Genomic DNA, 26,886 nt, shown 5'->3' on the forward strand with positions numbered 1-26,886 from the left:
TAACCCTAACCCTAACCCTAACCCTAACCCTAACCCTAACCCTAACCCTAACCCTAACCCTAACCCTAACCCTAACCCTAACCCTAACCCTAACCCTAACCCTAACCCTACCCTAACCCTAACCCTAACCCTAACCCTAACCCTAACCCTAACCCTAACCCTAACCCTAACCCTAACCCTAACCCTAACCCTAACCCTAACCCTAACCCTAACCCTAACCCTAACCCTAACCCTAACCCTAACCCTAACCCTAACCCTAACCCTAACCCTAACCCTAACCCTAACCCTAACCCTAACCCTAACCCTAACCCTAACCCTAACCCTAACCCTAACCCTAACCCTAACCCTAACCCTAACCCTAACCCTAACCCTAACCCTAACCCTAACCCTAACCCTAACCCTAACCCTAACCCTAACCCTAACCCTAACCCTAACCCTAACCCTAACCCTAACCCTAACCCTAACCCTAACCCTAACCCTAACCCTAACCCTAACCCTAACCCTAACCCTAACCCTAACCCTAACCCTAACCCTAACCCTAACCCTAACCCTAACCCTAACCCTAACCTAACCCTAACCCTAACCCTAACCCTAACCCTAACCCTAACCTAACCCTAACCCTAACCCTAACCCTAACCCTAACCCTAACCCTAACCCTAACCCTAACCCTAACCCTAACCCTAACCCTAACCCTAACCCTAACCCTAACCCTAACCCTAACCCTAACCCTAACCCTAACCCTAACCCTAACCCTAACCCTAACCCTAACCCTAACCCTAACCCTAACCCTAACCCTAACCCTAACCCTAACCCTAACCCTAACCCTAACCCTAACCCTAACCCTAACCCTAACCCTAACCCTAACCCTAACCCTAACCCTAACCCTAACCCTAACCCTAACCCTAACCCTAACCCTAACCCTAACCCTAACCCTAACCCTAACCCTAACCCTAACCCTAACCCTAACCCTAACCCTAACCCTAACCCTAACCCTAACCCTAACCCTAACCCTAACCCTAACCCTAACCCTAACCCTAACCCTAACCCTAACCCTAACCCTAACCCTAACCCTAACCCTAACCCTAACCCTAACCCTAACCCTAACCCTAACCCTAACCCTAACCCTAACCCTAACCCTAACCCTAACCCTAACCCTAACCCTAACCCTAACCCTAACCCTAACCCTAACCCTAACCCTAACCCTAACCCTAACCCTAACCCTAACCCTAACCCTAACCCTAACCCTAACCCTAACCCTAACCCTAACCCTAACCCTAACCCTAACCCTAACCCTAACCCTAACCCTAACCCTAACCCTAACCCTAACCCTAACCCTAACCCTAACCCTAACCCTAACCCTAACCCTAACCCTAACCCTAACCCTAACCCTAACCCTAACCCTAACCCTAACCCTAACCCTAACCCTAACCCTAACCCTAACCCTAACCCTAACCCTAACCCTAACCCTAACCCTAACCCTAACCCTAACCCTAACCCTAACCCTAACCCTAACCCTAACCCTAACCCTAACCCTAACCCTAACCCTAACCCTAACCCTAACCCTAACCCTAACCCTAACCCTAACCCTAACCCTAACCCTAACCCTAACCCTAACCCTAACCCTAACCCTAACCCTAACCCTAACCCTAACCCTAACCCTAACCCTAACCCTAACCCTAACCCTAACCCTAACCCTAACCCTAACCCTAACCCTAACCCTAACCCTAACCCTAACCCTAACCCTAACCCTAACCCTAACCCTAACCCTAACCCTAACCCTAACCCTAACCCTAACCCTAACCCTAACCCTAACCCTAACCCTAACCCTAACCCTAACCCTAACCCTAACCCTAACCCTAACCCTAACCCTAACCCTAACCCTAACCCTAACCCTAACCCTAACCCTAACCCTAACCCTAACCCTAACCCTAACCCTAACCCTAACCCTAACCCTAACCCTAACCCTAACCCTAACCCTAACCCTAACCCTAACCCTAACCCTAACCCTAACCCTAACCCTAACCCTAACCCTAACCCTAACCCTAACCCTAACCCTAACCCTAACCCTAACCCTAACCCTAACCCTAACCCTAACCCTAACCCTAACCCTAACCCTAACCCTAACCCTAACCCTAACCCTAACCCTAACCCTAACCCTAACCCTAACCCTAACCCTAACCCTAACCCTAACCCTAACCCTAACCCTAACCCTAACCCTAACCCTAACCCTAACCCTAACCCTAACCCTAACCCTAACCCTAACCCTAACCCTAACCCTAACCCTAACCCTAACCCTAACCCTAACCCTAACCCTAACCCTAACCCTAACCCTAACCCTAACCCTAACCCTAACCCTAACCCTAACCCTAACCCTAACCCTAACCCTAACCCTAACCCTAACCCTAACCCTAACCCTAACCCTAACCCTAACCCTAACCCTAACCCTAACCCTAACCCTAACCCTAACCCTAACCCTAACCCTAACCCTAACCCTAACCCTAACCCTAACCCTAACCCTAACCCTAACCCTAACCCTAACCCTAACCCTAACCCTAACCCTAACCCTAACCCTAACCCTAACCCTAACCCTAACCCTAACCCTAACCCTAACCCTAACCCTAACCCTAACCCTAACCCTAACCCTAACCCTAACCCTAACCCTAACCCTAACCCTAACCCTAACCCTAACCCTAACCCTAACCCTAACCCTAACCCTAACCCTAACCCTAACCCTAACCCTAACCCTAACCCTAACCCTAACCCTAACCCTAACCCTAACCCTAACCCTAACCCTAACCCTAACCCTAACCCTAACCCTAACCCTAACCCTAACCCTAACCCTAACCCTAACCCTAACCCTAACCCTAACCCTAACCCTAACCCTAACCCTAACCCTAACCCTAACCCTAACCCTAACCCTAACCCTAACCCTAACCCTAACCCTAACCCTAACCCTAACCCTAACCCTAACCCTAACCCTAACCCTAACCCTAACCCTAACCCTAACCCTAACCCTAACCCTAACCCTAACCCTAACCCTAACCCTAACCCTAACCCTAACCCTAACCCTAACCCTAACCCTAACCCTAACCCTAACCCTAACCCTAACCCTAACCCTAACCCTAACCCTAACCCTAACCCTAACCCTAACCCTAACCCTAACCCTAACCCTAACCCTAACCCTAACCCTAACCCTAACCCTAACCCTAACCCTAACCCTAACCCTAACCCTAACCCTAACCCTAACCCTAACCCTAACCCTAACCCTAACCCTAACCCTAACCCTAACCCTAACCCTAACCCTAACCCTAACCCTAACCCTAACCCTAACCCTAACCCTAACCCTAACCCTAACCCTAACCCTAACCCTAACCCTAACCCTAACCCTAACCCTAACCCTAACCCTAACCCTAACCCTAACCCTAACCCTAACCCTAACCCTAACCCTAACCCTAACCCTAACCCTAACCCTAACCCTAACCCTAACCCTAACCCTAACCCTAACCCTAACCCTAACCCTAACCCTAACCCTAACCCTAACCCTAACCCTAACCCTAACCCTAACCCTAACCCTAACCCTAACCCTAACCCTAACCCTAACCCTAACCCTAACCCTAACCCTAACCCTAACCCTAACCCTAACCCTAACCCTAACCCTAACCCTAACCCTAACCCTAACCCTAACCCTAACCCTAACCCTAACCCTAACCCTAACCCTAACCCTAACCCTAACCCTAACCCTAACCCTAACCCTAACCCTAACCCTAACCCTAACCCTAACCCTAACCCTAACCCTAACCCTAACCCTAACCCTAACCCTAACCCTAACCCTAACCCTAACCCTAACCCTAACCCTAACCCTAACCCTAACCCTAACCCTAACCCTAACCCTAACCCTAACCCTAACCCTAACCCTAACCCTAACCCTAACCCTAACCCTAACCCTAACCCTAACCCTAACCCTAACCCTAACCCTAACCCTAACCCTAACCCTAACCCTAACCCTAACCCTAACCCTAACCCTAACCCTAACCCTAACCCTAACCCTAACCCTAACCCTAACCCTAACCCTAACCCTAACCCTAACCCTAACCCTAACCCTAACCCTAACCCTAACCCTAACCCTAACCCTAACCCTAACCCTAACCCTAACCCTAACCCTAACCCTAACCCTAACCCTAACCCTAACCCTAACCCTAACCCTAACCCTAACCCTAACCCTAACCCTAACCCTAACCCTAACCCTAACCCTAACCCTAACCCTAACCCTAACCCTAACCCTAACCCTAACCCTAACCCTAACCCTAACCCTAACCCTAACCCTAACCCTAACCCTAACCCTAACCCTAACCCTAACCCTAACCCTAACCCTAACCCTAACCCTAACCCTAACCCTAACCCTAACCCTAACCCTAACCCTAACCCTAACCCTAACCCTAACCCTAACCCTAACCCTAACCCTAACCCTAACCCTAACCCTAACCCTAACCCTAACCCTAACCCTAACCCTAACCCTAACCCTAACCCTAACCCTAACCCTAACCCTAACCCTAACCCTAACCCTAACCCTAACCCTAACCCTAACCCTAACCCTAACCCTAACCCTAACCCTAACCCTAACCCTAACCCTAACCCTAACCCTAACCCTAACCCTAACCCTAACCCTAACCCTAACCCTAACCCTAACCCTAACCCTAACCCTAACCCTAACCCTAACCCTAACCCTAACCCTAACCCTAACCCTAACCCTAACCCTAACCCTAACCCTAACCCTAACCCTAACCCTAACCCTAACCCTAACCCTAACCCTAACCCTAACCCTAACCCTAACCCTAACCCTAACCCTAACCCTAACCCTAACCCTAACCCTAACCCTAACCCTAACCCTAACCCTAACCCTAACCCTAACCCTAACCCTAACCCTAACCCTAACCCTAACCCTAACCCTAACCCTAACCCTAACCCTAACCCTAACCCTAACCCTAACCCTAACCCTAACCCTAACCCTAACCCTAACCCTAACCCTAACCCTAACCCTAACCCTAACCCTAACCCTAACCCTAACCCTAACCCTAACCCTAACCCTAACCCTAACCCTAACCCTAACCCTAACCCTAACCCTAACCCTAACCCTAACCCTAACCCTAACCCTAACCCTAACCCTAACCCTAACCCTAACCCTAACCCTAACCCTAACCCTAACCCTAACCCTAACCCTAACCCTAACCCTAACCCTAACCCTAACCCTAACCCTAACCCTAACCCTAACCCTAACCCTAACCCTAACCCTAACCCTAACCCTAACCCTAACCCTAACCCTAACCCTAACCCTAACCCTAACCCTAACCCTAACCCTAACCCTAACCCTAACCCTAACCCTAACCCTAACCCTAACCCTAACCCTAACCCTAACCCTAACCCTAACCCTAACCCTAACCCTAACCCTAACCCTAACCCTAACCCTAACCCTAACCCTAACCCTAACCCTAACCCTAACCCTAACCCTAACCCTAACCCTAACCCTAACCCTAACCCTAACCCTAACCCTAACCCTAACCCTAACCCTAACCCTAACCCTAACCCTAACCCTAACCCTAACCCTAACCCTAACCCTAACCCTAACCCTAACCCTAACCCTAACCCTAACCCTAACCCTAACCCTAACCCTAACCCTAACCCTAACCCTAACCCTAACCCTAACCCTAACCCTAACCCTAACCCTAACCCTAACCCTAACCCTAACCCTAACCCTAACCCTAACCCTAACCCTAACCCTAACCCTAACCCTAACCCTAACCCTAACCCTAACCCTAACCCTAACCCTAACCCTAACCCTAACCCTAACCCTAACCCTAACCCTAACCCTAACCCTAACCCTAACCCTAACCCTAACCCTAACCCTAACCCTAACCCTAACCCTAACCCTAACCCTAACCCTAACCCTAACCCTAACCCTAACCCTAACCCTAACCCTAACCCTAACCCTAACCCTAACCCTAACCCTAACCCTAACCCTAACCCTAACCCTAACCCTAACCCTAACCCTAACCCTAACCCTAACCCTAACCCTAACCCTAACCCTAACCCTAACCCTAACCCTAACCCTAACCCTAACCCTAACCCTAACCCTAACCCTAACCCTAACCCTAACCCTAACCCTAACCCTAACCCTAACCCTAACCCTAACCCTAACCCTAACCCTAACCCTAACCCTAACCCTAACCCTAACCCTAACCCTAACCCTAACCCTAACCCTAACCCTAACCCTAACCCTAACCCTAACCCTAACCCTAACCCTAACCCTAACCCTAACCCTAACCCTAACCCTAACCCTAACCCTAACCCTAACCCTAACCCTAACCCTAACCCTAACCCTAACCCTAACCCTAACCCTAACCCTAACCCTAACCCTAACCCTAACCCTAACCCTAACCCTAACCCTAACCCTAACCCTAACCCTAACCCTAACCCTAACCCTAACCCTAACCCTAACCCTAACCCTAACCCTAACCCTAACCCTAACCCTAACCCTAACCCTAACCCTAACCCTAACCCTAACCCTAACCCTAACCCTAACCCTAACCCTAACCCTAACCCTAACCCTAACCCTAACCCTAACCCTAACCCTAACCCTAACCCTAACCCTAACCCTAACCCTAACCCTAACCCTAACCCTAACCCTAACCCTAACCCTAACCCTAACCCTAACCCTAACCCTAACCCTAACCCTAACCCTAACCCTAACCCTAACCCTAACCCTAACCCTAACCCTAACCCTAACCCTAACCCTAACCCTAACCCTAACCCTAACCCTAACCCTAACCCTAACCCTAACCCTAACCCTAACCCTAACCCTAACCCTAACCCTAACCCTAACCCTAACCCTAACCCTAACCCTAACCCTAACCCTAACCCTAACCCTAACCCTAACCCTAACCCTAACCCTAACCCTAACCCTAACCCTAACCCTAACCCTAACCCTAACCCTAACCCTAACCCTAACCCTAACCCTAACCCTAACCCTAACCCTAACCCTAACCCTAACCCTAACCCTAACCCTAACCCTAACCCTAACCCTAACCCTAACCCTAACCCTAACCCTAACCCTAACCCTAACCCTAACCCTAACCCTAACCCTAACCCTAACCCTAACCCTAACCCTAACCCTAACCCTAACCCTAACCCTAACCCTAACCCTAACCCTAACCCTAACCCTAACCCTAACCCTAACCCTAACCCTAACCCTAACCCTAACCCTAACCCTAACCCTAACCCTAACCCTAACCCTAACCCTAACCCTAACCCTAACCCTAACCCTAACCCTAACCCTAACCCTAACCCTAACCCTAACCCTAACCCTAACCCTAACCCTAACCCTAACCCTAACCCTAACCCTAACCCTAACCCTAACCCTAACCCTAACCCTAACCCTAACCCTAACCCTAACCCTAACCCTAACCCTAACCCTAACCCTAACCCTAACCCTAACCCTAACCCTAACCCTAACCCTAACCCTAACCCTAACCCTAACCCTAACCCTAACCCTAACCCTAACCCTAACCCTAACCCTAACCCTAACCCTAACCCTAACCCTAACCCTAACCCTAACCCTAACCCTAACCCTAACCCTAACCCTAACCCTAACCCTAACCCTAACCCTAACCCTAACCCTAACCCTAACCCTAACCCTAACCCTAACCCTAACCCTAACCCTAACCCTAACCCTAACCCTAACCCTAACCCTAACCCTAACCCTAACCCTAACCCTAACCCTAACCCTAACCCTAACCCTAACCCTAACCCTAACCCTAACCCTAACCCTAACCCTAACCCTAACCCTAACCCTAACCCTAACCCTAACCCTAACCCTAACCCTAACCCTAACCCTAACCCTAACCCTAACCCTAACCCTAACCCTAACCCTAACCCTAACCCTAACCCTAACCCTAACCCTAACCCTAACCCTAACCCTAACCCTAACCCTAACCCTAACCCTAACCCTAACCCTAACCCTAACCCTAACCCTAACCCTAACCCTAACCCTAACCCTAACCCTAACCCTAACCCTAACCCTAACCCTAACCCTAACCCTAACCCTAACCCTAACCCTAACCCTAACCCTAACCCTAACCCTAACCCTAACCCTAACCCTAACCCTAACCCTAACCCTAACCCTAACCCTAACCCTAACCCTAACCCTAACCCTAACCCTAACCCTAACCCTAACCCTAACCCTAACCCTAACCCTAACCCTAACCCTAACCCTAACCCTAACCCTAACCCTAACCCTAACCCTAACCCTAACCCTAACCCTAACCCTAACCCTAACCCTAACCCTAACCCTAACCCTAACCCTAACCCTAACCCTAACCCTAACCCTAACCCTAACCCTAACCCTAACCCTAACCCTAACCCTAACCCTAACCCTAACCCTAACCCTAACCCTAACCCTAACCCTAACCCTAACCCTAACCCTAACCCTAACCCTAACCCTAACCCTAACCCTAACCCTAACCCTAACCCTAACCCTAACCCTAACCCTAACCCTAACCCTAACCCTAACCCTAACCCTAACCCTAACCCTAACCCTAACCCTAACCCTAACCCTAACCCTAACCCTAACCCGAACCCGAACCCGAACCCGAACCCGAACCCGAACCCGAACCCGAACCCGAACCCGAACCCGAACCCGAACCCGAACCCGAACCCGAACCCGAACCCGAACCCGAACCCGAACCCGAACCCGAACCCGAACCCGAACCCGAACCCGAACCCGAACCCGAACCCGAACCCGAACCCGAACCCGAACCCGAACCCGAACCCGAACCCGAACCCGAACCCGAACCCGAACCCGAACCCGAACCCGAACCCGAACCCGAACCCGAACCCGAACCCGAACCCGAACCCGAACCCGAACCCGAACCCGAACCCGAACCCGAACCCGAACCCGAACCCGAACCCGAACCCGAACCCGAACCCGAACCCGAACCCGAACCCGAACCCGAACCCGAACCCGAACCCGAACCCGAACCCGAACCCGAACCCGAACCCGAACCCGAACCCGAACCCGAACCCGAACCCGAACCCGAACCCGAACCCGAACCCGAACCCGAACCCGAACCCGAACCCGAACCCGAACCCGAACCCGAACCCGAACCCGAACCCGAACCCGAACCCGAACCCGAACCCGAACCCGAACCCGAACCCGAACCCGAACCCGAACCCGAACCCGATCCCGAACCCGATCCCGAACCCGAACCCGAACCCGAACCCGAACCCGAACCCGAACCCGAACCCGAACCCGAACCCGAACCCGAACCCGAACCCGAACCCGAACCCGAACCCGAACCCGAACCCGAACCCGAACCCGAACCCGAACCCGAACCCGAACCCGAACCCGAACCCGAACCCGAACCCGAACCCGAACCCGAACCCTCACCCTCACCCATTTTTATGGAGTTGCACTTAGAAAACTTCAATGTCTGAGAAAAAAAAAATCTCTAACGCACAGGGAAACAGGTGGTTTATCCAATACTCTGAAAACAAAATGGGCTGGGTGAGGGGAATATGAAAATATTATTTCAATTTCATTTCATTTTATTTATTTATTTAGGTACTTATTGATTTATTTTTGAGACAGAGTCTCCCTCTGTCCCCCAGGCTGGATTACAGTGGCCTGAGCTCAGCTCACTGCAGCCTCCGCATCCTGGGCTCAAGGCATTCTCCTGCCTCAGCCTCCAGACTAGCTGGGACTAAATGAGCACGCCACCACGCCGGGCAAATTTTTGTCTTTTGTTTAAAGTGTAGAGGAGGTTTCACCATTTGGGCCAGGGTGGTCTTCAACGGCCGACTTCAGGTGATCTGCCCCAACTTGCCTTCCCAAAGTGAAGGGACTATAGGCGTGAGCCACTGCGCCCAGACTATGATAGTATCACACTGAAGCCTGAAGCTGCTCTGCCTTAGGATTTTTCCTGAGTTTTACTTTCTTGTCATGATGAGTTGCTAGTTCATATTTTCCGTTGGATCTTTTCGAAAGGCATTACTGATGAGATTATGGCTTTCTCACAAAGAATACCACTTTGGTGAAACTATACTGAAATTAAGAGTACCTTAAGTTTCCGATACTTATCAAGAACACTATTTGAACACGGCGTGGTAGGTGAAAGTGTAACAAGCAGAATTTGGCAAACCCCATTTTTTTTCAATTTCGACGGTTTCAGGTCTTTTGGTTTCAGCCAAACTGAAGAATATCCTAATGAGCTGTCAATTCACAGGCCATTACAGACAATTTTTGAAACTACATCACAGTGTAATTTAAGGAGTACGATTCTAAAGAAATTTGAACAATCTGGTGGTATTGCTAACACCAAACAAGGTTGTTCAGCTCTTTCATCTTTAAAAACAAACAAACAAAAACATGATGTGGAATTCTCTCATTTTCCCAAACAGCCGTACGCTCCCTTGAATACGTGACTGTGTAACCCAAGTAACTGGAAGACAAAAAATAAAGGAAACACCTCATCAGTCTCATTAATAGTTTTGTGGAGAATAATTTATTTTTCAAAACCTGCTGGCTATGTCTTGATATTTGTAGACACGGCTAAAATTGAAATTGCATGAATCCTCTCTCTAGCATTCATGCTACTTAAGAAACTTTTCCCAAGATTTGACTGCATTCATTTCATAAAAGCCCTGTCCTCTTCTCCCCTATATATCGATATTAGCACTCTGCCTTCTACCCTCTTCCATAGGAAACACGAATCCGTCAATTGATCACTTAAGCCTTTCCAGTTTGGGTACAACATTTTCTGTAGTTGTACTCGTACGATTTGTCCTTTATACTTCTAAAGACTAGACCCTAGACAATACATGCTTGGGAATAGTGGAGCTAGCTTGCTTAAACTTTATTTAGGCGTATGCTAATTACTTGTGGGGGGCAAAGGCAGGCAGTGAGGATGTTAAGCTTATCCCAAAATAGTCAATTTTGGAAAAGACACAAGTACAGGCCGGGCGCGGTGGCTCAGACCTGTAATCCCAGCACCTTGGGAGGCCAAGGCGCCCGGTCACGAGGTCAGGAGATCGCCACCATCCTGGCTAACACGATGAAACCCCGTCTCTGCTAAACATACACAAATCAGCCGGGCGTGGTGGCAGGCGCTTGTAGTCTCAGCTACTCGGGAGGCTGAGGCAGGAGAAGAGCACGATCCCGGGTGGCGGAGCTTGCAGTGAGCCGAGATTGCGCCACTGCACTCCGGCCTGGGCGGCAGAGTGGGATTCCGCCTCAAAAAAGAAAAAAAAAAAAATCTACCTATATATGTATGTGTGTGTTTGTGTGTGTGTGTGTGTGTGTGTGTGTGTGTGTGTGTGTATAGTCAGGTACACTCATTTTACTTCTGAGTTATCTCGTCACCACTTAACCAGCACCAATCAGAGACCACATTTTTCTAGGCAGTCTCCAAATATACATTACGAATAGTAACGTACTTTAAGGATAGTATTGAAGCTCCGGGAAAAATTGCTTGTCTCCACCTCAGCAGACCAACCTGCCTGGGCCAGCTTCTCTTTTCCTCTACTCTTCAGAAAGTGCTAGACCTGCAACATCTGACAGAATACAGCTTCCATGACTCCTCAGTGCCATGGCAAAGGAACGAGCTGAGAGCAATCTAAAGACTGGGAGATATTAAGTCTCTTGGATCTTACTTCTTTTGGTTGCTCGAGCACTTTAATTCCCCAGAGAGCCCTCCCATCTCCATCAGTTCTTCCAGGAACCTGTACCCTCCTTGTGTCTCGAAGATACACTGTTCTAACTTGTTACCTGCCTTTACAAGAAAGTTGGTAAAAATAAAAGGAAAGCTGAACAACGTCACTATATGGAGGTATGAAACAGAATTTCCCCATACTTGGTAAAGTTTAGAAATTTGTGTAATACCCGAAGGCAGATTCTATGTACAATAAGTCCTAGTTTAAGAGCAAGAGCGGAGGGTATGAGGAAATAAAACTATATTTTCCGGGAGTATCTCTGGCTTCAGGAAGAAAGAGCACACGTTACTCTCCATTCCATATTAGGGCTGAACTATGGGGTCTTTTCGATCCTTTTTGCTTACCCTCTGCGATTCAGAGGGCACATGGCAAAGGTAAACAGACTGAAACAGCACCGTGGATAGCTGTGAGCTGTGCTGGGAAGATTCACGGTGATTCCATAATAAATCTCAGGTCTTTATTCTATAACAAAAAATTACTCTCTTCCATCATCAAGGTAAAGCCGAGTATGTACAAGTAGAGTATGGGATAACTTTGTCACTCGTGACGAACCTAGTCGGTCCGATACTTTAACAACTTCTCCAATGTCTCTGCACTCAGGTTGGATATTCTGAGTGGGTCATCGGTAGAATGAATGAAATCAAGAATACTCTAAAGCAATGTTTGGAAGTCAATTTCAGTGTCTCCGGAAGCACTGGTAAAATCACCCTGTGTAGCGAACGTGAAGTATCCATAGGCTCTCTCTGTGTCTTTGAAACTGCCCATGTGTTCATTACAAACGGCGGCTTGAGGAAAGGTGGTTTTGGAATTGGTTTCCCTCTAGTCTTACGTGATGCATCTCTACTATATTGCATTATAATAAAGCAAAGGGTCACTTGCTGACATAAAGCACAGTAGGCAGGAATGGAAGAGTCAACTTAGAGAACAAAAGTGCTTTTCGGTTTTATGTTCACTTCTGCAGTTTGGAAAACAGTTGAACAGTTTAACTGATTTTGTGGTGGCTCCCAAAAATACATATGAGCGTTGAAAATGTACAGAAGAACAACAATTGGGAGACATTTCCGGAAGCTTCAGTTTCTGAAACCCAGACATGAGCCTACAAGCTAAGACACGGCTACCCCAGGCTTCAGCGTGAAACCATACAAATCTCCTGGGGAGGGCTTCCCTCTCTGAACGCAGCTACCTGTCCACAGGATGCTCTAGGCCCAGGCACCTTTATTCTCCCAACTAGAAAGACATAGAAAGATGCCTCAATATCCCATGAAGATGCCCAAGCATTTGGCCAAGGCTCCTATGAAACAGTCTGCTGTCTTCATCCAGGTAAGGGCAACTTCACATTTTCAGACACGAAGATCGTGGGTAAATCCGGGGTGGACTGAGAGGCGGAAGCTCCAGCAAACGCAGTCCTGTGGTTGGAAGATGAATGCAGTACTTATTCCTGCACCAACAGACCCTTGCCTCTGGCCTTGGGCCTAGAGCATGATTTTTTGGTAGTTGCTGTTGGGGAAGAGGCCCTTGGGCTTTAACCTGCGGACAGCCTCCCTTAAATGCTTGGGCTGCAGCGGGGGCGTTTCTCCCCACATCTCGCACACGTCCAGGGCCTCTTCCACCACCTCTCCAACAAAGACCTTGGCGATTCCAGCCATGGCAATGGCGGCGTTCTCAGACACCGAACTGCCGGTGATAGACTTCATCAGACCTGCAATGCGTGCTTTTGGGAAAGCTGACCGGCGACACACTTCGTAGCGGGCCAGCTGCTCCTCAGACATGGCAGACAGCAGGGCTGTCATCCTCTGAGCCTCCTCTGCATCCACGGTGGGCTTCCTCTCCTTCTTTCCTTTGGTATCTCTTTTCCGTCTTTTGGCGGCAGGAGGAGCTGAGGCTGAGGCCTCCTTGTCCCCTTCTGTGAGGTCCATGACATCCTCACTCCTGAGCTCACCTTCCTGATCCCTGGGTTCTTCCAAGTTCCCACCTAGGTCCTCAGGGATTCCATCCTTCTTGCTGCCCTTCAGACCTCGGGGCATGGCGAACATCTCAGCAGACACACCTGTTTGCCTGCCCGTCTCCACGGGTGAGATTCAAGTCTGCCCCGTGACAGCAGCTGTAGAGGCAGAAGTTCTGGCTGGGGTGGTTTGATTACGGATCTGCAGCGAGAACCTTTCGAAGATTTTAGCTGCCGTGTTTCTGCTGAGCCACTTTAGCCATAACTGGACACAGCTCCCTGCCTCCCCTTCCCACACACAAACACACACGCTGAATTTTCTCACTTCCACAATGTGAAGAAACTTGTGGATGGAGAGTATATTAGTTTTACATCAATGCAGAATAGATTCTCACAAGTTTTGGACATTTAAAACAAACACCAGCTCAGAGGTCAGAAGTTCTACCAGTCCAAGTGACTGCCACCTGCTCAGAGCCACACGAGGGACCTCCGGGATGGGTCCGGCTGTGTGGCCGCTGCCTTCACCTGAGAAGGGTCTGGCTTCGATCTGACTCGAGGTGGTGGCAGAATTCAATGCCTTCGGGTTGTGAGCCCCAGGCCCACTTGTCTGTTCTGCCTGCTGCCGTGAGGACGCTCTCGGCTCCTGCAAGTGTTGCCCAGGTCTGGGCTGTGAGGCTCCCTGGGTCTGCACGGCCAGTGCCGGGGAATCTCCCACAGGGCAATGTCGTCTCAGGGAGCTCCAGTCCTCCCTTATAAAGAGCTCGGATGATTGAATTAGACCCAGCCCTTAGCAGCTATTGGCTCAGGATATCCCTAAGGTAATCAGGGATTTGGGCGGGCTCATCCATTCACGCTTCCGCCCACACCCAAGGGAGGGGCAGACACAGGGCGAGTCTCCGAGGGGCGGGAAATGCAGGGGGTATTTCAGAATTCAGTCTTCCTCACAGAATCGCAAAGTTCACGTTTCACAACCATAAAGAAACTATTTACGCTAAAAATGAGACTTTTTATGGAGTTGCACTTAGAAAACTTCAATGTCTGAGAAAAAAAAAATCTCTAACGCACAGGGAAACAGGTGGTTTATCCAATACTCTGAAAATAAAGTGGGCTGGGTGAGGGGAATATGAAAATATTATTTCAATTTCATTTCATTTTATTTATTTATTTAGGCTACGTATTGATTTATTTTTGAGACAGAGTCTCCCTCTGTCCCCCAGGCTGGATTACAGTGGCCTGAGCTCAGCTCACTGCAGCCTCCGCATCCTGGGCTCAAGGCATTCTCCTGCCTCAGCCTCCAGAGTAGCTGGGACTAAATGAGCACGCCACCACGCCAGGCAAATTTTTGTCTTTTGTTTAAAGTGTAGAGGAGGTTTCACCATTTGGGCCAGGGTGGTCTTCAACTGCCGACTTCAGGTGATCTGCCCCAACTTGCCTTCCCAAAGTGAAGGGACTATAGGCGTGAGCCACTGCGCCCAGACTATGATAGTTTCACACTGAAGCCTGAAGCTGCTCTGCCTTAGGATTTTTCCTGAATTTTACTTTCTTGCCATGATGAGTTGCTAGCTCATATTTTCCGTTGGATCTTTTCGAAAGGCATTACTGATGAGATTATGGCTTTCTCACAAAGAATACCACTTTGGTGAAACTATACTGAAATTAAGAGTACCTTACGTTTCCGATACTTATCAAGCACAGTATTTGAACACGGCGTGGTAGGTGAAAGTGTAAGAAGCAGAATTTGGCAAACCCCATTTTTTTTCAATTTCGACGGTTTCAGGTTTTTTGGTTTCAGCCAAACTGAAGAATGTCCTAATGAGCTGTCAATTCACAGGCCATTACAGACAATTTTTGAAACTACATCACAGTGTAATTTAAGGAGTACGATTCTAAAGAAATTTGAACAATCTGGTGGTATTGCTAACACCAAACAAGGTTGTTCAGCTCCTTCATCTTTAAAAACAAACAAACAAAAACATGATGTGGAATTCTCTCATTTTACCAAACAGCCGTACGCTCCCTTGAATATGTGACTATGAAACCCAAGTAACTGGAAGAAAAAAAATAAAGGAAACACCTCATCAGTCTCATTAACAGTTTTGTTGAGAATAATTTATTTTTCAAAAACTGCTGGCTATGTCTTGATATTTGTAGACACGGCTAAGATTGAAATTGCATGAATCCTCTCTCTAACATTCATGCTACTTAAGAAACTTTTCCCAAGATTTGACTGCATTCATTTCATAAAAGCCCTGTCCTCTTCTCCCCTATATATCTATATTAGCACTCTGCCTTCTACCCTCTTCCACAGGAAACACAAATCCGTCAATTGATCACTTAAGCCTTTCCAGTTTGGGTACAACATTTTCTGTAGTTGTACTCGTACGATTTGTCCTTTATACTTCTAAAGACTAGACCCTAGATTATGCATGCTTGGGAATAGTGGAGCTAGCTTGCTTAAACTTTATTTAGGCGTATGCTAATTACTTGTGGGGGGCAAAGGCAGGCAGTGAGGATGTTAAGCTTATCCCAAAATAGTCAATTTTGGAAAAGACACAAGTACAGGCCGGGCGCGGTGGCTCTGACCTGTAATCCCAGCACCTTGGGAGGTCTTCTCGCAGAAGACCAGAGCGAGACCCCAGGGAAAAGTTGCATCCCCGGCGTGATGGCCTGACGATGGATTCCTGTGTACCGCAACATGGGGAGTCTGCAGTGTGGCCGGTTTGGAAACTGGCAAGGAGAGCGAAGAGACACCATGCAGGTCTTCCACCCTTCCCTGGATGCCTGTGGGTGCCCGCAGAGCTCCGGAAGCAAACAGTCAACATGCTCAGCCTTTCGGGGGCCGGAGAGACGTGAGCAACAGGGCCCCTTGCAGAGGGCACAGCAGCGTGGAATCCCAAATCACGCTTCAGTCGTCCTGAGTGGGGCTCCTCTGTGGTCGGGGCTGTCGGCCTGGCGCTCCGTTGTGAGGCTCAGCCTGGGGATGTGCGTTCTGTGAACCACGCGGGTGAAAACCCGATGGCAACCCGGGTCCCGGTCTTTGGTCTCTGAGGAAGCTGCCCGTTCCTTGGGCCACGGAATCGGGGCGAATGGGTGCCCCGCCGGCCGGACGCGGCGGCCGTGGGCCCAGCCCTCAGCCGGCGCCGGGCACTTACCCTTTTCCCGGAGCGCGGGGGTCCCGTTGCTCCCGGAGGCCGGAGACCGTTTTTTCTCTCTGCCTTCCTCCCTCTGTCCCTGGCTCCCTCCCGCCCGCCCTCTGTCCCTGCGTCGCTCTGTCTCTCCCTCCGTTCCTCACTGCCTCCCTCTCTCTCCCTCCCTCCCTCCCTCCCTCCCAACTTCCCTCTGCCCAATCTTCGGCCCCTCTGCGTCTCCCTTTCGTGTCTCCATCTCTGCCCGCCTTCCCTCCCGCCTGGAACGGTCGGCATCGCCGGCGCGGGGCCTGGGGTCTGCGTTCAGCCGCCAGGCGCTCCACGGTGGCAGCTGGGAGGCTGCAGGGGCACGGGCGGGCGGGCGGCGGTGGAGCGGAGGCGCAGAGGAGGCGAGCCGCTGCCGGAGGGATGGCGGGCGCGAACCCTGCGCGGGCCCGGTGTTTCGCGGGACCGGGGTCTCCACCCAGCCCAGGGGAGGACGCATTTTCCGTGGGTGGGGGTTGGGGGGTGCGGGGTGTGGGTGGCGAGGGGTTGGTCAGGCCGGGGTGGGGTGGCGGAAAAGCACGAGAGCTCTGCCCGGGCTGCTCCCAGAGCCTAGGCGGCTGCCCGCGAACCCGCGCGTGCGCAGTACACGGCCCACCTGCTGGTACCTGGGCCGGCGCTGGGATCCCCGGGATGCCCAGGAAAGAATGGCAGCTCTCCGCTCTGTGGAGTCTCTCACCGGGCCTAGACCTGGAAGGCAGGAATCCCAGGCGGGTCGGCCCGGAGGGAACACACGCCCCTCCACGCCGAGCCAGGTGTTCCCCGCGAAAGAGAGGCCACCGGCCACCGCCCTGCCCCGACCCCGTCCCAGCCCCACGTCCTTTTATAGCTCCTCCAGCAGAGCCCGGTATTCTTCCTCGCTGAGGGGTGGTTCCAGCGAGGCGGCCTCTTCCGAGGCCTCCAGCTCCCCCGGGGCCTCCGTTTCTAGGAAAGGTTGCGCCCCCTGCAGAAACTCCGGGCTCGCCAGGAGCTCATCCAGCAGGCCGGAGGGGAGTGCAGACGAGCGCCCCGGCTCCTGGAGGAGCCCCGCCTGGGGGGGCGCCCGGATGGCTTGCACCTGCCCCTGCCGCGCGGAGGCCTCCGGGGGCGCGGGCTGGGGAGGTGGGGCTGCCCCGGCTTGGGGTTCCCACGCCGCCCCGGCGACCTGGGGACCCTGGCCCCAGCCCCACCACGGACTCCCCTGGGACGCGGGTGGCGCAAGCCCACCTTGGCCCTGTGGCCCCGCTTGAGCCGGCCCAGGCTGTCCCACCGCGCAAGGGCCCGGCAGGCCGTCGCGCTGCGGGTCCCGGTCCTCCCGGCCTTTGCTCGGGTGCGCAGGCCACCGAGGAGCCTGAGGGTGGGAGAGCGCCCCGTCCGCGGGAGCCAGGGCAGCGTAGGCAAAATCCGCGCGTGCCGGGGCCGCTTGGGAGATCCCTCGTGCCGGCGCGGCCTGGCTGGGCTGGAGCACGGGGACGGCCCTCGCTCCCTGGCTCACGAAAGCCCCCTGGGGGAGAGCCCCAGGCGCGCAGGGCACGCGGGGTGCGGGAAGCGCCGTTCCCCACGCCCCGGCGTGGGCGAAGGTGACCCACGAGGGAGCAGGGTGACACCCACCGGGGGCCGCGTTGCACAGGCCGCCTGCGTGCGCGGGCGCCCTGCCACCCCGTCCCGGGTGCCTGGCCCGTCGATTCTGAAACCAGATCTGAATCCTGGACTCCGGGAGGCCCGTCTCTCTGGCCAGTTCTTCCCTGGCGGCGATGCCTGGAAAGCGATCCTTCTCAAAGGCGCGGAGGAGCAGGGCGGTCTGGGATCCGGTGACGGCGGTCCGCTTTCGCCTGCCTTCTTGCGGGCCGCGTCTCCCGGGCCAGGGCCGAGATTCCCGCCGGTGCTGCCTCAGCTGGCGTGACCTCTCATTCTGAAACCAAATCTGGACCCTGGGCTCCGGAACGCCGATGGCCTGGGCCAGCCCTTCTCTGGTGGCGATGCCCGGGTACGGGTTCCGCTCAAAGCAGGCTCGCAGGGCCTCGCTTTGGCTCGGGGTCCAGACGAGTCTCCTTCGCCGTCCTCGTCCTCGGGCTTCCGCGGGGAGGGGGCCGTCCGAAGGTGTCGGGAGAGCCATCGCGGGGAGCCCCGGCCGGAATTTCACGGACGGACACGGGCAGAGAGAGGCCCGCGGGCTCCCGGGCACCTCAGCCGGCCTGTGCACTGGGCGCAGGTGCAGCCAGGAGACCGGCCCGGACAGCCAGCCAGCCGCTCTTATAAAGACCAACAGGCAGGCAGGCTCCACCCCTTCATGAATGGCGGTGAGCCCTGGGACAGCCCGCCCTCCGGAAGGGTCCCAGGGCGTGGAGGCCCCCTGGGGCCGGGGGGAGGGGGGGCGGCGGCGGTGGTGGTGGTGGTGGTGGTGACGCTGGTGGTGGGGGCGGGGGTGGCGGTGGGGGCGGGAGGGACGAAGCGGAAGGGGGAGAGGGGGAAGGGGTGAGGGGGGCGGGTTTCGGGGTCTGGCTCTCCGGACCTCTCCAGGAATCCCGCGGGAACTGGAGGCCGCTCTCTGGGCTCCCACGCGCCTTCAGCAGGGAGAATCCAGCCTGGAAGGCTGGAGGGGAGTGTGGAACTGAACCTCCGTGGGAGTCTTGAGTTTTCCAGGCCCTCTCTCGGTGAAGGAGGCAATGCCTGTGGGTGTCGCCGTGGCCGTGACAGTCTCACACACGCACAGGGGTGTGGCTCTCGTTCATTCCCACGCAGAAGACCAGAGCGAGACCCCAGGGAAAGGATGCATCCCCGGCGTGATGGCCTGACGATGGATTCCTGTGTACCGCAACATGGGGAGTCTGCAGTGTGGCCGGTTTGGAAACTGGCAAGGAGAGCGAAGAGACACCATGCCGGTCTTCCACCCTTCCCTGGATGCCGGTGGGTGCCCGCAGAGCTCCGGAAGCAAACAGTCAACATGCTCAGCCTTTCGGGGGCCGGAGAGACGTGAGCAACAGGCCCCCTTGCAGAGGGCACAGCAGCGTGGAATCCCAAATCACGCTTCAGTCGTCCTGAGTGTGGCTCCTCTGTGGTCGGGGCTGTCGGCCTGGCGCTCCTTTGCGAGGCTCAGCCTGGGGATGTGCGGTCTGTGAACCACGCGGGTGAAAACCCGACGGCAACCCGGGTCCCGGTCTTTTTTCTCTGAGGTAGCTGCCCGTTCCTTGTTCCACGGAATCGAGGCGAATGGGTGCCCCGCCCTCCCGACGCGGCGGCCGTGGGCCCAGCCCTCAGCCCGCGCCGGGCGCTTACCCTTTTCCCGGAGCGCGGGGGTCCCGTTGCTCCCGGAGGCCAGAGACCGTTTATGCTCTCTGCCTTCCTCCCTCTGTCCCTGGCTCCCTCCCGCCCGCCCTCTGTCCCTGCGTCGCTCTGTCTCTCTCTCCGTTCCTCACTGCCTCCCTCTCTCTCCCTCCCTCCCTCCCTCCCTGCCTCCCTCCCTCCCAACTTCCCTCCGCCCATCCTTCGGCCCCTCTGGGTCTCCCGTTCGTCTCTCCATCGCTGCCCGCCTTCCCTCCCGCCTGGAACGGTCGGCATCGCCAGCGTGCGCGGGGCCTGGGGTCTGCGTTCAGCCGCCAGGCGCTCCACGGTGGCAGCTGGGAGGCTGCAGGGGCAAGGGCGGGCGGGCGGGCGGGCGACGGTGGAGCGGAGGCGAAGAGGAGGCGAGCCGCCGCTGGAGGGATGGCGGGCCCGGACGCTGCGCGGGCCCGGTGTTTCGCGGGACGGGGTTCTCCACCCAGCCCAGGGGAGGACGCATTGTCCGGGGTGGGGGGTGTGGGTGGCGAGGGGTTGGTCAGGCCGGGGTGGGGTGGCGGAAAGGCACGAGAGCTCTGCCCGGGCTGCTCCCAGAGCCTAGGCGGCTGCCCGCGAACCCGCGCGTGCGCAGTACACGGCCCACCTGCTGGTACCTGGGCCGGCGCTGGGATCCCCGGGATGCCCAGGAAAGAATGGCAGCTCTCCGCTCTGTGGAGTCTCTCACCGGGCCTAGACCTGGAAGGCAGGAATCCCAGGCGGGTCGGCCCGGAGGGAACACACGCCCCTCCACGCCGAGCCAGGTGTTCCCCGCGAAAGAGCGGCCACCGGCCACCGCCCTGCCCCGACCCCGTCCCAGCCCCGCGTCCTTTTAAAGCTCCTCCAGCAGAGCCCGGTATTCTTCCTCGCTGAGGGGTGGTTCCAGCGAGGCGGCCTCTTCCGAGGCCTCCAGCTCCCCCGGGGCCTCCGTTTCTAGGAAAGGTTGCGCCCGCTGCAGAAACTCCGGGCTCGCCAGGAGCTCATCCAGCAGGCCGGAGGGGAGTGCAGACGAGCGCCCCAGCTCCTGGAGGAGCCCCGCCTCGGGGGGCGCCCGGATGGCTTGCACCTGCCCCTGCCGCGCGGAGGCCTCCGGGGGCGCGGGCTGGGGAGGTGGGGCTGCCCCGGCTTGGGGTTCCCACGCCGCCCCGGCGACCTGGGGACCCTGGCCCCAGCCCCACCACGGAATCCCCTGGGACGCGAGGGGCGGGAAATGCAGGGGGTACTTCAGAGTTCAGTCTTCCTCACAGAATCGCAAAGTTCACGTTTCACAACCATAAAGAAACTATTTACGTTAAAAATGAGACATTTTATGGAGTTGCACTTAGAAAACTTCAATGTCTGAGAAAAAAAATCTCTAACGCACAGGGAAACAGGTGGTTTATCCAATACTCTGAAAATAAAATGGGCCGGGTGAGGGGAATATGAAAATATTATTTCAATTTCATTTCATTTTATTTATTTATTTATGTACTTATTTATTTATTTTTGAGACAGTGTCTCCCTCTGTCCCCCAGGCTGGATTACAGTGGCCTGAGCTCAGCTCACTGCAGCCTCCGCATCCTGGGCTCAAGGCATTCTCCTGCCTCAGCCTCCAGACTAGCTGGGACTAAATGAGCACGCCACCACGCCAGGCAAATTTTTGTCTTTTGTTTAAAGTGTAGAGGAGGTTTCACCATTTGGGCCAGGGTGGTCTTCAACGGCCGACTTCAGGTGATCTGCCCCAACTTGCCTTCCCAAAGTGAAGGGACTATAGGCGTGAGCCACTGCGCCCAGACTATGATAGTATCACACCGAAGCCTGAAGCTGCTCTGCCTTAGGATTTTTCCTGAATTTTACTTTCTTGTCATGATGAGTTGCTAGCTCATATTTTCCGTTGGATCTTTTCGAAAGGCTTTACTGATGAGATTATGGCTTTCTCACAAAGAATACCACTTTGGTGAAACTATACTGAAATTAAGAGTACCTTAAGTTTCCGATACTTATCAAGCACACTATTTGAACACGGCGTGGTAGGTGAAAGTGTGAGAAGCAGAATTTGGCAAACCCCATTATTTTTCAATTTCGACGGTTTCAGGTCTTTTGGTTTCAGCCAAACTGAAGAATGTCCTAATGAGCTGTCAATTGACAGGCCATTACAGACAATTTTTGAAACTACATCACAGTGTAATTTAAGGAGTACGATTCTAAAGAAATTTGAACAATCTGGTGGTATTGCTAACACCAAACAAGGTTGTTCAGCTCTTTCATCTTTAAAAACAAACAAACAAAAACATGATGTGGAATTCTCTCATTTTACCAAACAGCCGTACGCTCCCTTGAATATGTGACTGTGAAACCCAAGTAACTGGAAGACAAAAAATAAAGGAAACACCTCATCAGTCTCATTAATAGTTTTGTTGAGAATAATTTATTTTTCAAAAACTGCTGGCTATGTCTTGATATTTTTAGACACGGCTAAGATTGAAATTGCATGAATCCTCTCTCTAACATTCATGCTACTTAAGAAACTTTTCCCAAGATTTGACTGCATTCATTTCATAAAAGCCCTGTCCTCTTCTCCCCTATATATCTATATTAGCACTCTGCCTTCTACCCTCTTCCACAGGAAACACAAATCCGTCAATTGATCACTTAAGCCTTTCCAGTTTGGGTACAACATTTTCTGTAGTTGTACTCGTACGATTTGTCCTTTATACTTCTAAAGACTAGACCCTAGATTATGCATGCTTGGGAATAGTGGAGCTAGGTTGCTTAAACTTTATTTAGGCGTATGCTAATTACTTGTGGGGGGCAAAGGCAGGCAGTGAGGATGTTAAGCTTATCCCAAAATAGTCAATTTTGGAAAAGACACAAGTACAGGCCGGGCGCGGTGGCTCTGACCTGTAATCCCAGCACCTTGGGAGGTCTTCTCGCAGAAGACCAGAGCGAGACCCCAGGGAAAAGATGCATCCCCGGCGTGATGGCCTGACGATGGATTCCTGTGTACCGCAACATGGGGAGTCTGCAGTGTGGCCGGTTTGGAAACTGGCAAGGAGAGCGAAGAGACACCATGCCGGTCTTCCACCCTTCCCTGGATGCCTGTGGGTGCCCGCAGAGCTCCGGAAGCAAACAGTCAACATGCTCAGCCTTTCGGGGGCCGGAGAGACGTGAGCAACAGGCCCCCTTGCAGAGGGCACAGCAGCGTGGAATCCCAAATCACGCTTCAGTCGTCCTGAGTGTGGCTCCTCTGTGGTCGGGGCTGTCGGCCTGGCGCTCCTTTGTGAGGCTCAGCCTGGGGATGTGGGGTCTGTGAACCACGCGGGTGAAAACCCGACGGCAACCCGGGTCCCGGTCTTTTGTCTCTGAGGTAGCTGCCCGTTCCTTGTTCCACGGAATGGGGGCGAATGGGTGCCCCGCCCTCCCGACGCGGCGGCCGTGGGCCCAGCCCTCAGCCCGCGCCGGGCACTTACCCTTTTCCCGGAGCGCGGGGGTCCCGTTGCTCCCGGAGGCCGGAGACCGTTTTTTCTCTCTGCCTTCCTCCCTCTGTCCCTGGCTCCCTCCCGCCCGCCCTCTGTCCCTGCGTCGCTCTGTCTCTCCCTCCGTTCCTCACTGCCTCCCTCTCTCTCCCTCCCTCCCCCCCTCCCTCCCTCCCTCCCAACTTCCCTCTGCCCATCCTTCGGCCCCTCTGGGTCTCCCGTTCGTCACTCCAACTCTGCCCGCCTTCCCTCCCGCCTGGAACGGTCGGCATCGCCGGCGCGGGGCCTGGGGTCTGCGTTCAGCCGCCGGGCACTACGCGGTGGCAGCTGGGAGGCTGCAGGGACACGGGCGGGCGGGCGGGCGGGCGGGCGACGGTGGAGCGGAGGCGCAGAGGAGGCGAGCCGCTGCCGGAGGGATGGCGGGCGCGAACCCTGCGCGGGCCCGGTGTTTCGCGGGACCGGGGTCTCCACCCAGCCCAGGGGAGGACGCATTTTCCGTGGGTGGGGGTTGGGGGGTGCGGGGTGTGGGTGGCGAGGGGTTGGTCAGGCCGGGGTGGGGTGGCGGAAAAGCACGAGAGCTCTGCCCGGGCTGCTCCCAGAGCCTAGGCGGCTGCCCGCGAACCCGCGCGTGCGCAGTACACGGCCCACCTGCTGGTACCTGGGCCGGCGCTGGGATCCCCGGGATGCCCAGGAAAGAATGGCAGCTCTCCGCTCTGTGGAGTCTCTCACCGGGCCTAGACCTGGAAGGCAGGAATCCCAGGCGGGTCGGCCCGGAGGGAACACACGCCCCTCCACGCCGAGCCAGGTGTTCCCCGCGAAAGAGAGGCCACCGGCCACCGCCCTGCCCCGACCCCGTCCCAGCCCCACGTCCTTTTATAGCTCCTCCAGCAGAGCCCGGTATTCTTCCTCGCTGAGGGGTGGTTCCAGCGAGGCGGCCTCTTCCGAGGCCTCCAGCTCCCCCGGGGCCTCCGTTTCTAGGAAAGGTTGCGCCCCCTGCAGAAACTCCGGGCTCGCCAGGAGCTCATCCAGCAGGCCGGAGGGGAGTGCAGACGAGCGCCCCGGCTCCTGGAGGAGCCCCGCCTGGGGGGGCGCCCGGATGGCTTGCACCTGCCCCTGCCGCGCGGAGGCCTCCGGGGGCGCGGGCTGGGGAGGTGGGGCTGCCCCGGCTTGGGGTTCCCACGCCGCCCCGGCGACCTGGGGACCCTGGCCCCAGCCCCACCACGGACTCCCCTGGGACGCGGGTGGCGCAAGCCCACCTTGGCCCTGTGGCCCCGCTTGAGCCGGCCCAGGCTGTCCCACCGCGCAAGGGCCCGGCAGGCCGTCGCGCTGCGGGTCCCGGTCCTCCCGGCCTTTGCTCGGGTGCGCAGGCCACCGAGGAGCCTGAGGGTGGGAGAGCGCCCCGTCCGCGGGAGCCAGGGCAGCGTAGGCAAAATCCGCGCATGCCGGGGCCGCTTGGGAGATCCCTCGTGCCGGCGCGGCCTGGCTGGGCTGGAGCACGGGGACGGCCCTCGCTCCCTGGCTCACGAAAGCCCCCTGGGGGAGAGCCCCAGGCGCGCAGGGCACGCGGGGTGCGGGAAGCGCCGTTCCCCACGCCCCGGCGTGGGCGAAGGTGACCCACGAGGGAGCAGGGTGACACCCACCGGGGGCCGCGTTGCACAGGCCGCCTGCGTGCGCGGGCGCCCTGCCACCCCGTCCCGGGTGCCTGGCCCGTCGATTCTGAAACCAGATCTGAATCCTGGACTCCGGGAGGCCCGTCTCTCTGGCCAGTTCTTCCCTGGCGGCGATGCCTGGAAAGCGATCCTTCTCAAAGGCGCGGAGGAGCAGGGCGGTCTGGGATCCGGTGACGGCGGTCCGCTTTCGCCTGCCTTCTTGCGGGCCGCGTCTCCCGGGCCAGGGCCGAGATTCCCGCCGGTGCTGCCTCAGCTGGCGTGACCTCTCATTCTGAAACCAAATCTGGACCCTGGGCTCCGGAACGCCGATGGCCTGGGCCAGCCCTTCTCTGGTGGCGATGCCCGGGTACGGGTTCCGCTCAAAGCAGGCTCGCAGGGCCTCGCTTTGGCTCGGGGTCCAGACGAGTCTCCTTCGCCGTCCTCGTCCTCGGGCTTCCGCGGGGAGGGGGCCGTCCGAAGGTGTCGGGAGAGCCATCGCGGGGAGCCCCGGCCGGAATTTCACGGACGGACACGGGCAGAGAGAGGCCCGCGGGCTCCCGGGCACCTCAGCCGGCCTGTGCACTGGGCGCAGGTGCAGCCAGGAGACCGGCCCGGACAGCCAGCCAGCCGCTCTTATAAAGACCAACAGGCAGGCAGGCTCCACCCCTTCATGAATGGCGGTGAGCCCTGGGACAGCCCGCCCTCCGGAAGGGTCCCAGGGCGTGGAGGCCCCCTGGGGCCGGGGGGAGGGGGGGCGGCGGTGGTGGTGGTGGTGGTGGTGGTGACGCTGGTGGTGGGGGCGGGGGTGGCGGTGGGGGCGGGAGGGACGAAGCGGAAGGGGGAGAGGGGGAAGGGGTGAGGGGGGCGGGTTTCGGGGTCTGGCTCTCCGGACCTCTCCAGGAATCCCGCGGGAACTGGAGGCCGCTCTCTGGGCTCCCACGCGCCTTCAGCAGGGAGAATCCAGCCTGGAAGGCTGGAGGGGAGTGTGGAACTGAACCTCCGTGGGAGTCTTGAGTTTTCCAGGCCCTCTCTCGGTGAAGGAGGCAATGCCTGTGGGTGTCGCCGTGGCCGTGACAGTCTCACACACGCACAGGGGTGTGGCTCTCGTTCATTCCCACGCAGAAGACCAGAGCGAGACCCCAGGGAAAGGATGCATCCCCGGCGTGATGGCCTGACGATGGATTCCTGTGTACCGCAACATGGGGAGTCTGCAGTGTGGCCGGTTTGGAAACTGGCAAGGAGAGCGAAGAGACACCATGCCGGTCTTCCACCCTTCCCTGGATGCCGGTGGGTGCCCGCAGAGCTCCGGAAGCAAACAGTCAACATGCTCAGCCTTTCGGGGGCCGGAGAGACGTGAGCAACAGGCCCCCTTGCAGAGGGCACAGCAGCGTGGAATCCCAAATCACGCTTCAGTCGTCCTGAGTGTGGCTCCTCTGTGGTCGGGGCTGTCGGCCTGGCGCTCCTTTGCGAGGCTCAGCCTGGGGATGTGCGGTCTGTGAACCACGCGGGTGAAAACCCGAGGGCAACCCGGGTCCCGGTCTTTTTTCTCTGAGGTAGCTGCCCGTTCCTTGTTCCACGGAATCGAGGCGAATGGGTGCCCC

The sequence above is a fragment of the Pongo abelii genome, chromosome 17 (genome assembly GCF_028885655.2).
Source record: "Pongo abelii isolate AG06213 chromosome 17, NHGRI_mPonAbe1-v2.0_pri, whole genome shotgun sequence".
In the NCBI taxonomy this organism is placed as follows: Eukaryota; Metazoa; Chordata; class Mammalia; order Primates; family Hominidae; genus Pongo; species Pongo abelii.